This window comes from Microtus ochrogaster, unplaced genomic scaffold (assembly GCF_000317375.1).
Source record: "Microtus ochrogaster isolate Prairie Vole_2 unplaced genomic scaffold, MicOch1.0 UNK11, whole genome shotgun sequence".
NCBI classification, from domain to species: domain Eukaryota; kingdom Metazoa; phylum Chordata; class Mammalia; order Rodentia; family Cricetidae; genus Microtus; species Microtus ochrogaster.
In genome coordinates this window covers 5,879,002-5,891,033 of record NW_004949109.1, presented here as the reverse complement: position 1 = coordinate 5,891,033, position 12,032 = coordinate 5,879,002, and positions in this window count along the sequence as shown.

Sequence of the window (12,032 nt, the reverse complement as noted above, 5' to 3'; positions counted from 1 at the left end):
GGTGTGTGTGTGTGGTATGTGTGTGGTATGTGTGTGTGGTATGTGTGTGTGGTATGTATGTGTGGTGTGTGTGGTATGTGTGCGTGGTATGTATGTGTGGTGTGTGTGTGGTGTGTGTGTGTGTGGTATGTGTGTGTGGTATGTGTGTGTGGTATGTGTGTGTGGTATGTATGTGTGGTGTGTGTGGTATGTGTGTGTGGTATGTGTGTGTGGTATGTGTGTGTGGTATGTGTGTGTGGTATGTGTGTGTGGTATGTATGTATGTGGGGGGGGTGCAAGCACATGGAGGTCAGAGGACAATTCCTTCTCCTCCACCGTGTGGGTTATGGGACTAATCTCAGGTCATCAGGCTTGGTGGCAAGCACCGTCACTTGCTCAGCCATCTCAGGCATCCTCTTCAGTGGATTTTTGAGAATAAGAAGAACTGGTAGAAAAAAAAAAGTCACCAGCTTCCCCACCAGCTTGTAATCAGGGAACCCAGTACGAATGAAGAGTTGGTGGCTGTGGGCAGAGATCACTATTTTATACATCTTATGGGAGAGTTGAGAGGACCCTAGTTTAAAAGGCTGCCCCAATAAATGATTTACCAGGGCAACCAAAGATCAAAGAAATTGCATCTCGGGGCACCTGAAAGTCAATGTTTATGGAAGGCTCCAGAACCCCAAACCTTTTATGACTTTTATATTAGCTAACCACTAAATTTTCAAAGCAACCAGGCTGCCAAGGGGTTTTAATAAGAGCTGCATGGCCCAAACTCTCCTCTTAATAAACATAAGGGCGATGGCGCTGAGAGGCACCTTGAAATATGTCATATGTCATGGAAGATGCAGGCTTGGCTGCATGGTAGGAGTGCTAAACTCCAGCAATGAAACAATTGACACAGAACAAATTCCTAGTGCACTATAACAACACGAGAGGAACCGTGCATTGGAGAAGGTGCCTTAGCTCTCTTCCACACACAGGAGCTCCGGGGAAAGACTCACTAGCTGGAACTCAGAGTCCTCTTCAGGAGACAGGGTGCAGGCTTGCGCCTGATTTCCCAACAGTGATAAATGTTCTCTGGCAACTTCTCAGCTCTAGAGCTGTCCTAGAATCGTCTGGTGTCTCTGAGTCAGCCTGAAAATGTTCTCCAAGTATGTCCCAGAATACTTTGAGTGTGCACTGGTTGCAAAGCTCCTTTTATAAGGTCCAGTCTATCTGTGTGAGCTGGGGTCCAGCTCAGTGATGGAACACTTTCCTAGACAGTTTAAGGCCCTGGAGCCCATCTCTAGCACACATGCACACACACCAAAAATCAAAACAAATAAAACTCCCCATTATCATACTACCAAGACATGCTTTCTTTTTAAAAAAATTCACTTGTGTGTGTGCATGTGCGTGTGCGTGCGTGTGCATGGGTGTTTTTGCTTCTATGTTTTCTGTGCGCCACGTTCATGCAGTGCCCAAGGAAGGCAGAAGAGGGCATCAGGTATTCTAAGACTGAAGTTACAGATGGTTCTGAGTTACCCTGTGGGTTCTGAGAATTGAACTCTGGTTCTGAGCCACCTCTCCATCCCCAACACACACTTTTGTCCTCATGGTGACATGGAGCAATCACCACAGGGTGTCCCAGCTGAACACAACTCCAGCTCAAACGGCTGTTGTCATCTACTCCTGGGACTGGGTCGTTTGTTTGGCAGCAGAGATCCCTGGACTCAGCGAACTGGTGCTCTGCTGATCTTCAGCCGTCTGGGCCCTTGAGTGCACAAGTGCTAAGTCTCTATCTCCGGTTCCCCTCATATTCAGAGGCGAAGATGGCCACCGCTCCTTGTAGATTTCTACAGCTGAGCTGAGACACCACTGGGAAGGTTTTCCTGTTGTTGGAATTTGTGGATGACTGAGGGAGGTTGCTTCGTGTTTGTTGTCTGGGAGCCTGTAGGGAAGGCTGGTCTAGTTCTTGACAAAGCAGGGACTGCTTGGCTTATGGCCTGGGGCAGTCCCCAGGTTTTTGTCTGTTGGTTGCAAGTAGTGAATTGGTGACAAGAATACTTTAACAACAATGATCGCTGCTGTGAAGACTTGTAGAAATAGGAAAATACCACACGACTAAGTAATCAGGGCAGGATATGTGACCTCACAGCCTCTGCTGAGGGAAGATCCCAGTGGACCGCCTCATGGACCACCTCACTCATCTTCCTGTGTTGAGCTACCTTTTTATTTGCTTTTCTCTTCCTTTTTTTTTTTTTTTTTCAGTTCCAGGAATCAAATCCAGGGTCTTACACTGGCTGGGCAGGGGTTCTACCACTGAGACATGTCCTCAGCCTTCTTTTTGACATTTTTATTTTGAGAGGGGCTTGCCTAGGTGAGACCCCTTAAGTAGCTGGGATTATAGGCCACACTTCCAAGCTTGCCCCCTCCCCGTGCCTCCCATGTGTGTAGGAAGATGGTGGTGAGGGACCAAGTCTCGCTAGGTGAGACTAGGGACTGGAACTCCATGCTCAGCGCTGGGACTTTCCAGAAGGATGTACCAACATGGCTGAAACCCAGTGGATGATCTGATAACTATCTTGAATTTCTCTTTCATTCTAACATTTCCTCCTAATGTTCTGTGGCCCAACACTTAAACAGGAAGTCTAGCGTATAAAAACACTTAGTGTTTGTCTATCACTTTGTAGCTTATCAAGTGGTTTCTCTTTTGTCTTTTTATCTTATCTTTGAACTTCCCACAGAATAATTGCTTTTGCTATTGTGATGACTATTGTTTTCATTTCTCAGAGGAGTAAACTGAGGCTCAGGTACTAGGATCAAGACAGTATTGGTCATTAGATAAGAAACCTGTCATTGTCATCAAACCCCCAGTAACTTAATGGAAAAAGTCAACAATGCGCATTACGTCACTGCATCCTGTGTCTGAGGATGACCTTAACCTCTGACCTTCTGCCTCTGCATCCCAGGATTGCAGGCATGTTCCACCAATCCTGTTTTATATGGTGCTGGGAACTAACCCCAGAGTTGCGTGTATGCTTGACACATGCTCCACCCACAGGGCACAGGGCTACACTCCCAGCCCTTAATAGCATCCACTTTTCTCCCCTTTCCTTCTGCCTACTCGAACTCTTTCCTGGATGTTTTGTGTTCATACCCAGCTTTGGTCCCCTTCCCCCAAGCAGCCTGCTTGAGAGATTGAGAGAGAACCAAACTGCAGCAGGAACCAAAGCTTTTCTTCAGTTCCCCCCAACTTGAGCAATGACACCTAGATGGCTTCTGAGAATAAGAAGGTTGGGATTCTGTGTCAGAAACTGGATATGTTTTCAGGGTATACATTCCTGCCCTGTAACAACAGAGCGGCTGCTGAACGCCTCGGTACCGAATGAAAGAGCACATGCCCTAGCCTCCTCTGGATGTGCTCTTATGGTTAAATTCTGGGCAGTGGGGCATAAGCAGAAGTGATAGGAGAAAGAGAACAGTCCCTGCTCTTTCCCCTTCTGGTGGGACGGAACATGGGTGCAGTGACAGTCGTTACAACAACCATCTCATACTCCAAGACAGAAGCCGCATGCGGAGCCCAGCGCCCTGGCCTGTCCAACTGTCCTGCTCTCCTATAGAACAGCAAAATGAATCCCTGCATTTTTTTTTTCTCCTTAGATTTGTGGGTCTCTGTGCTAACAGCCCAGCGTTGTTCATAGTGGCAGCCACAAAGAGGAATTCTATGAGGTCTATAGTGTGATACTCTCGGAGCTAGAGAAAGGCCACGTCCTCCTTAGATATTGATCCGAAATAACAAAAATTTCAGGTGTTTCTCTGTGCCTTTGTATGTGTGCAACCATTGTTACTGCTGCTAATAAGTCACAGGCTCTATGGAAGGCAACGAGAGGACCAGGAGGGAAGTTGAGGTGCATCAGTGTTTAAAGTACCCGGCCTTCAAAGGATACATTATCAAGGAAGCAAAAAGAGAGTATCAGGAAAATTTGGACACCCACTTCGGATAAGTGCCCAATGTCCAGAATAGACGTAAAAGACTCTCACAACTCAGCAAGAAGAGCCAAGTTAAAAAGTGGGCATCTGGGCATGGTGACACATATCACACTTGGGAGGTTGAGGTCAGGGTGTCACTGTGAGTTTAAGGGCAACCTGGGCTACATGATGAGTTCAAGACCAGCTGGCATATGTGGCAAAATGCTACCTCAAACACAGCAGTAACAGCAGCAGGCAAGAGGACAGAGATGAGGCATGTGGCATGTGTTTGTTTAGAGGGGATACACTAATGGCCAACAGACAGTGGAAGATGCCCAAAAGCTTAGATGTTAGTTAAACACAGACCAAAGCAAAGCAATACCTTATTTCATAACCTGCTAAAGTAACCATAAGGGAGACAGGGTGTTTAAGAAAAAAATAGTGCAGGTGTGGAGGATGGTAAGCATTAGAGGATGTGGGGAAACTGAGATCTGTATACATGGTTGGACTATAAATGCATTGTTTGTGGTGAACAGTTTGCCAGTTTCCCCAAAAGAGGTGACGTATAGAGAAAGAAACCTCATATAAAGGGAAAACCTCAGTAATTCCACTGCTCTGTAGAGTCAAAAGAATCTAAAACAGGAATTTTGTTTTAGACAGGTGCATGCACCTGCTCAAGGTGGCATTGCTCTTGATATGCAAGAGTTGGAGAGATTAAAATGTCCACTATACATGAATAAACATATCCAACAGAATATTACTTAGCAATGAAAAGAAACAAAGTATTGACACATGTTCCAACACAGAGAACACTTGAAATCACTGTGCTAAGTAGAAGTCATCTTTGAAAAGGTCACATGTATGATTTTACTGATATGAAATGTCCAGAGTAGATCAATCCAGAGAGTAGTTTCGTTTTTGTCAAGAGATGGAGAGAGAGGAAAATGGAGAAGGCTTGTGATATATATGGGGTTTCCTTTTCAAACTGATGGAAATGTTTGAGAACTAGTTTGAGAAACGCTTTGATTGTAGTAAATGTCATAGTATGATTAATTTTAAAATAAAAATGGTTGGCTTTATGTTATATGAATTTTACCTCGGCGGAACATACCCCAACACACACACACACACACAGAGAGAGAGAGAGAGAGAGAGAGAGAGAGAGAGAGAGAGAGAGATATCCCGGAGAAACAATAAGATGCAGGTCTTGCTGGAGGGATGCTGTGAGCCATCTAAGCAGCAAGGCCACTAATGAGCTCCCTCCTCCCTGGAAGCCCACATTCCTCCTCCTGCCTTCCTCCTCTCCGCTATTCATTAGGCTCCAACCTGCTACTTGTCAGGTAGCATTAGTTGTCAGGGCATCCAGGGGACTTGTATGCCCTTGTTCTTCCTGATGCCTTATTTATTATGCTAATGAGAACATGATCAAGTCTCCGAGCAGAAGTTCCAAGGTGGCTCCTGGGGCTGTGGTCCGTGGCAATTGTCCGCACGGTACTGTAGTGGTGCACCCGCTAAGAGGTTTGGTTTCAAACTCAACTTGGGCTATACTTACTCCTGGTTCTTGAGAAAGCCAGTTATTCTGAGTTTTCTCCTCTTAAAATAGGACCGAATAATTTTCTTCATTACATTTAATGTCCCCAAGCCAACAGCTGTGCGACCCCTCACTCGTCCCCCTTTGCCCATCATCTTTCCTCCTCAAAGGTGTTCCTGCCACTGCTTTTGTTCTCTGACCAGCCCACTGACACACTGTCACACCGACTCACAAGGAGTCCCGTCCTCCGAGCTCACAGCTCACTCAGGAGGAAAGTCAGGTCCTCCCAAACCTTGAGGAGTCTCTCCTTTCCCCGGCCCCCTCGCTGTCTCTCTCCACTTCCCTTCAGTGTTCTTTGTTCCTGCTGATGGCCTGCTTGTTTCCTGGCCTTTCCCTCTGAGTGGCTGTTCCTAACTTTTGCCCCCTTTTTACACAAACCCATCTTAGCAGCAAGACATTTTCACCCTGGCATCCTCTGCTTCCCTTTGAGGCATGTTCCATGAGCTCTTTTTGGCTTGTTTGTTTGTTTGTTTTTGTTTTTGTTTTGCTTTCTCTCACAGACTAATCTTATCCGGAACAGTACCTGGCACACAGGACATGGTCCATAAACACTCGGTGTTGAGCTATTTTGAGGATTAGGGCCAATGGATATGAAAGCAGGAGGAAAAAGACACAATGTTTAATTATTCCTGTCAAAGTCAAGTGTCTTACACCAGTAGAAAAGACGATATTTACAGAAAACAGTGACAAAAATTATTTCTTTTTCCACCGCACAGAAACTGCCAGGAGCACCATGAAGCGGAAGTGACAGACTGGCTTTCAACCCTCCAAAGGCAGCTGTGCAATCCTTGTCCCGGAACTGCCCCATCCTGAGTGCAGACTTCAGATGAGCAGACTGAGGGCGACGGGTGGGAGTCAAAGCAGCTTCATAGTTGGAGTGGGATTTTATGGATGTATCAAATTGGGTTTTTATTTGCTACCAGAAGATTAATTTAGAAGATAATTTATTTCAACGAAAACATAAAGAACCTGAACTCAAAATGCGTGCATGTGCACGTGTGTGAGTGCATTGAGCAAATGTGTGTATTTGTGTGTGTGTGTGTGTGTTGTGTGTGCACATGTGAGTATGCATGGGTGTGCAAATGTTATGTGTGCATGCATGCACTCTGTGTTTGTGTGTGTGTGTCCATGTGTGTGTGTCTTGGGAGGAGATGGCAGAGGGAGACAAATCACACAGAGGTCAGGCCTGCCAGGAAGGTTCCTTCTTAAAGTCTTATAAATAGAAGGTAATTTCTAAAATGTCAAGGGTTTCTTGGCTCAATTAAAATTATTTGTAGCACAAATGGTTGAGATCAGGGAGTGCTTTAAGTCGGGGAAATGCAGTAACAAGAGTAATAAGAGCCGAGGGTTAGCGTTGTCCTGGAGAATTATTATTTAAATTCCGAGGACTTCTCATCATGTCAGATGCCAGTGACAAAGGAAGCGGAGCTGGACTGCAGGTCCCTTTCTTCCTGCCTCTGCTCAGAAATAAGAAACAACCACCAGCCATTTTGCAATCAAAACAACTTCATTTCCCACGTCCATTTGGGAAGAAAGAGCCATAACTCAGTGCATCCACACTCTGGGAGGCTGCGGAGGGCTCTGTCGCTTCAGGCCAGAGTGAAACATCTAGCCTTTCTAAATATGGTTCAGACTCTGTGCCTGTCAACTACTAAAGGATGAATTTTGCAAATACTATGAACTTATCCATTCGGGAAACCAAAAAACAAATATCCTGTAGCCCCAGCTTTTGTCATAGACAAATAGTTCTTTACACAGCAAGCTCAGGAGTGTTCAGGCGCAGCCTCTCTAAGTCCAATGAAGTGTCAACTCAAGCCAGAGGCATTATTATTTATTGTCAACACAGACTGTCATCACTTAAGGCCATAGTCAGAAAAATTACTGATGATTGATACTGACGGCAATGATGATCACTCTTGCAATAAGCTTAATTAAAATAATGAACTGCTATTGTGTGTCGGCTTACTTGTGCCGCTGGTGGAATAACGTATATGTGCCACAAGGAAGTCACCAGCTAGCGCAACATTCTTACTTCAATCCTGACACACTGGGGAGCCTTGGAGGCTGCGAGTGTGACTCCTGTGTTCCTTCTCTCTGTCGCTGGCCCGTGGTTCATTCCTCTCACACACACAGCAGTTAGGATGAGGGTAATCGCAGAGGATGCTGGTTACTGGGCCCGCTGCAAATGCAACCCAGCAGAGAGTCCTGGAATCAAAGCCACTATGTGATCGTATGGGTGTGAAATGTCCTTCAGATCATGTGTTTGGAAATACATTTGGTCCCCAGCTGGTGGCGCTGTTTGGAGAGGTTGTAGAACCTTCTAGACATGGGTCCTGGCTAGCAGACAGGCCATAGAGGGAGAACTTACAGAAGGGGCAGCTTCCAGTTTCAGCCCCAAATCTCTGCTTCCTGGCTCACATGTTGCAAGCTTCAACTTCCCACGTCAGGTTGGCGTATGCCCTCGAGAGCCGAAACCAAGTCTTCCTGGATAGAGAGATGGCTCAGCAGTTAAGAGCATGTACTTCTCCTCCAGAGAACCCAAACTCAATCCCCAGCACCCATGTCGGGTGACCCACAACTACATGTAACTCTAGCTCCAGGCCTAGAAGCTCTGTGGGCTCCTGCATTTGTGTGTCCACACAAACTTACATATAACTAAACATAATAGAAGATAGATATTTTCAAAAATCAATTCTTCCTCCTTTAAGGTTCCTCTCCTAGGTATTGTTTGTTTGTTTTTCACTCTGAGGAGAAAAGTGACTGAAGCATTGTGGGACGTCAAACTCTGTTGTCCCCCACACCTCCCTACAGGTGAAGCAATAAGCCCCCCAACAGAAACATCTTCTACTCCCTCGGCACACTGATCTGAAGCTGGCCTATTACATCCCATCGTTTTTCCCCCATAGCATTTTCTTCTAGCTTTTCTTCTGTCCCTTCAGCACCTGGGGTGTAGACAGTAGGGAGGAGAAAGCATAAAAACCTCGGAGGTACTTTAGAACCACCCAGAAGGCCGGCTTCAGACAAGGCCCTGCATCCAGCTCACATAATTGGTAAGGGCCTTAAAAACACAAACAGCCCTTATCCACCGCGGGAAGATCAAAAGAACATTTACTCACTCAAACTCAGAAAGAATAAAACACCCACTGCAAATTGCGGGCTTTTAACTATCTTGTGGGACCAAAAACCTAATCAGAGTGCAGCGGACTATAAACATCTAGGAAGGGAAGCAGACAGTCATTAAAATTTGATTATGAGCCTAGCAGCTCTGATAGGGCTTTATGGGCTCATAGAAGCAAAACCTGGGACTAACCAGCCACCTTCCCTGCAGAGGGGTCCCAGGGAGAGAACAGAGAGCGGGCTAAATCCGCTGGGCGGATCTTGCCTCCTCATATGTGAGAATGTGGAGGGATACAGGCCACCTCGGCGTGCCTCCTGTGCAAATAGCCTCGACAGAGTGGGGGTTCCTTTCTCTCTTCTTCTTCTTCTTCTTCTTCTCCCACTCACCCCTTCCAGCTTGCTTATGAAATCTCCATTGTCAGCTAACCATAGCAAAAATGCCCATGTTCCGGTAGTATGCCACAGTAACTCCTTCTGGTTCCTGAGAACTGGGGTTTATCTCAGCCAATTAGTCACTCACTGGGCAAACGTTTATTGAGCATCTGCTTTGCACCAGGGTCTCTTCCCAGCACGGAGGATGTGGCAATGAACAGAACAGACAAAGCTGTCTGGATGGAGAGCAGCTTGCAAACTGCATGCCTGCTGAGGGCAGACAAACAATAGGAGAGGAGGAAGTAGGTGAAATGGGGCTCAACTTCAGATAGGAAGCTACCTCATTGCAAAGCAGCTGTTGAAGGAAGACCTGAGGAAAAAACAGGACTGGAAAAAAATAACAGGAAAAGTTAATAAAAGGACAGACCGACAGGGCTGGCCTTCCTGGAATGCCGCCAGGTGACTAGCCCAACGTGCCCACTTTTCCTGTGTCCCCTCCTTAATTTAATAGCTGAGAACTATCCTGTTGACAATCATTTGTTCGCAAACAAGATCACATTTACCCAGGTCAGTACATTAAGGTATCTGTCACTCTCACTCCAAGTCCTCACTGAATCTAAATATGTAAAGGACTCAGGGAAGTCACCTTTTTATTATAATGACTTTTTTTTTTTGTTGTTGTTGTTTTTGTTTTCTGAGACAGGGTTTCTCTGTGGCTTTTGAGCCTGTCCTGGAACTAGCTCTTGAAGATCAGGCTGGCCTTGAACTCACAGAGATCTGCCTGCCTCTGCCTCCCAAGTGCTGGGATTAAAGGCGTGTGCCACCACCGCCTGGCAATGATGACTTATTTTTTATTTATTTATTTGGTGTTTGGAGTTAAACCTGGGGCTTTAGACATATTACGTAAATGCTTAGTGAGATCCCTAGCTCTTATATTTTTCATTTTAAGACAATGCATTGCTAAAGGACCCAGGCTAGCCTTGAACTTGCAACCCAGGTTACACATGTATAGTACTGTGTGTAGCTAAAGCCTTGCCATGAGCAAAGCAGAAACACATTTCTTGTGCGCATCCCCAGACTGATAGTCATTCTCTTAAAGACACTACTCTTGGCGTGGTTAGCACTTTGGATTGAGTATTTCCCAGGGGTGGGGTTGCTTTTCTGTGCACATCCCTGGCCTGTACTCATAGACGTCTGGAGCATCTCATCAGTGTGATACCCAGAGATGAGACCTGTCTCCTACCACCTGGTCCACAGCAGGATTCTCAGTTTCGTCCTCTTTGCTGCTAGTTGGTACCCTGCTGCTGTCTATGCATCCTCCACAGGTTCTCTGGGAGCTATCTGATGCTCTATTCCTTAAAAGTCTTATAAGAGAATCCTAGCAACCATCACAGGATCTCAGACCCTTTGCCTTGCTTTAAGCCACCTGCCCAAACTCAGATGGTGCAGTCTCTAGTCAGACTGCCCCTTCCCTATTCGTTGTGTTTATCCCAGGCACGGCTCCAACCTCTTGCCCTGACCATCTGTCTCCCTTAGCCTCAGCTTCTTCATTGAGTTATCCTTGAGGGCCCAGCTTCAACTCCTCCTCTTCACTTGAGTCCCTGCCAGCAGCCCTCCCAACCCCTTCTAAATTAATGGCAATTGGAATGACATTCTCCCAGATCACTCTTCCTCTAGTGCCCAGTGACTCAACCTACTCATCCATACATCCAACAAATGTCTGTGAAGTTTCTTCTGGGGGCCAGGTGCTCTTCTGGATTCTGGGGAGGGGGCTGAACTAATGGTGCCAGGCTGTACACTGGCATTGGGGATAGAAATGAGCTTGACTCATTCTGTCCCTGTTCTCAAGGAGATTTTGGTTCTCTGGGGTCGGAGGCCATATAATAAGAGGGTACGAAGGTAAGGAAGAGCCGTTATACTGTGCCCAGTGTGCAGTTTCCATGCTCACAGAGAAGTCATCCAGTGTTGCTCAGGATGAGTTTTGGAGAATGATGAGATTTTGGAAATTCTGAACTGAGTTTCAGAAGAACCCTCTAAGAGAGCTGGGGCTTTTTCTGGGTACAAAGCAGTCAGGAGGCCTGGTCTTCAAAGGAAGAGAAGGATTGTTTCTGCAACACTAAGATAGAACCCTGTGCTAACTTACCTCAGGCCAGAAGAGCCCCTTTTACTTCAATGCCATGCTTGACACACAGCGATGATTGATGCCCTGCTGCTTTCTGAATCCCTGTGCTCCTCAAGTGGGACTTCCTGTTAGAGAGGATGCCAAGGAAATGGGAAATGCTCCCGATTCTTCCTAGGATACAACTCAGCTGCCCGGTAGGTCAGCCACACGCCCATCATTTCACCACTAATGACTGGATGTTTATGTTCCCACAAAATTTATGTTCCCCCAAACTACCCTTATGTAATGGAGTTGAGGCTTTCGGGGTCATGAAGGTGGAGCTCCAGGAAAGGAATCCTTGCCCTTAGAAGGGACTAAAGAGTTGGGCATTTTCTCCTTATAACAAGATGGGAGCCAGAAGGGGCCCCTGATGATCTATTATCAAGCCCTTACTGTCCACAAATCTTTTATTTTTTTTAATTTCTTCCCTTTTATTGGAAATAGATTTTTTTTCCTTCACATATATAACCTGATCATGGTCATCCCCCACCCTGGCCCCAGTTTTTTCTCCCCTCCCGTTCGGATCAGTCCCCTTTCTGTCTCACATTAGAAAACAAATAGGCTCCTAAGGGATAATCATAAAGTAAAATAAAACAAAAACTAATGCAATGGAATTCGACAAAACAAACAAACAGAAGGAAAAGAGCCCAAGGGAAGGTACAAGAAACAGAGACCCCCCCCTTGTTTGCACACTCAGGAATCCTTTATGAACACTAAACTGGGAGCCATAATATATACACAAAGTACCTGTAGAGTAAAAAGAAGAATGGCGCACGCCTTTAATCCCAGCACTCGGGAGGCAGAGGCAGGTGGATCTCTGTGAGTTCGAGACCAGCCTGGTCTACAGAGCTAGTGCCA